Source organism: Peromyscus maniculatus, chromosome 7, assembly GCF_049852395.1.
Source record: "Peromyscus maniculatus bairdii isolate BWxNUB_F1_BW_parent chromosome 7, HU_Pman_BW_mat_3.1, whole genome shotgun sequence".
In the NCBI taxonomy this organism is placed as follows: Eukaryota; Metazoa; Chordata; class Mammalia; order Rodentia; family Cricetidae; genus Peromyscus; species Peromyscus maniculatus.
The window spans coordinates 72,902,659-72,903,940 of NC_134858.1; positions in this window are offsets into that span (position 1 = coordinate 72,902,659).

The window sequence follows — 1,282 nt, forward strand, 5'->3', positions numbered from 1 at the left end:
GGGTGTCGAGTCCTCTGGTCACATGCTAAGGAGTGAGTGGTATAGCTGGGTCATATGGTAAGTTTATTTTTAGTTTTTTGAGCACTTTCCAGAGTGGCTGCAATCAGTTTGCAGGTCCACCAACAGTGAATGAGGGTCTTCCCTTCCTCCCCGTCCTCTCCAGCATCTGCTGTCAGTTCTTCTGTTGATCTTAGCCGTTCTGACTGCGATGAGACAGAACGTCAAAGCCTCGCTGATGTGTATTGTTCTATTTGCTAACAATAATGAACTTCTATTTGCTAATGATAATGAACTTTTTTTTTTTTGAGATTTGTAGCCATTTTTATTTCTTCTTTTGAGAACTCTGCTCAGCTCAATAGTTTGTTTTTTGAATGGGCAGTTTGTTTTCTTGACTCTGTTTTTTGAGTTTTTTGTAGTCTGGACTTCTGCCCTCTGTCAGAGCCCCAGTGTGGACTTGCTCTGCTCTTTGGGCTTCCACTTTAATCGGCTGATTGCTTCCTTAGCTATGCAGAGACTTCTAAGTTCTCTGAGGTCGCATTTGTCAATTGTTGGACTGATTTCCTGGAGACCTAGTCAGAAAGCCCTTTCCCACATCCATATCTTGTAGCCTATATTTTCTTCTAACACAGTGGTTCTCAACTTTCCTAATGCAGTTCATGTTATGGTGACCCCCAACCGTAAAATTATTTCATTGCTACTTCCTAACTGTAATTCTGATACTGCTATGAATCATAAACGCCTGACATGCAGGATATCTGATATGTGATCCCAAAGGGGTCTCAGCCCACAGGTTAAGAAGCATTGTTTGTGTTTTAGGTTTTACATTAAGATCTTTGATCCATCAGGAATTAATTTTTATGCAGCGAGATAGATACAGGTCTAATTTTATTCTGAAACATGTGGGCATCTAGTTTTCCCAGGATCATTTGTTCAAGATTCTGTCTTTTGGGATATCATTGTGAAATATCAGATGGCTATATTTATGTATGTGTACTCACACTGGAACTATTTTGTTCTGTTGGTCTACACATCCATTTTTGTGCCAGTATCATACTATTTTTATTACTATGGCTCTATAATATATCTTGAAATTTGCAATGGTAATCCCTCAGCTTTTTTCCCCCCTCAGGATTGCTTTGGCTTATCCAGGCTCTTTTATGGTTCCAAATGAATTTTAGGATAGTTTTTCTATTTCTATGAAGAACGAGATGGTGATTTTGATTGGGTTTGCATTGCTTCTGTAAAAAGCTTTTGGTTGTAGGGTCATTTTCACAATATTAAT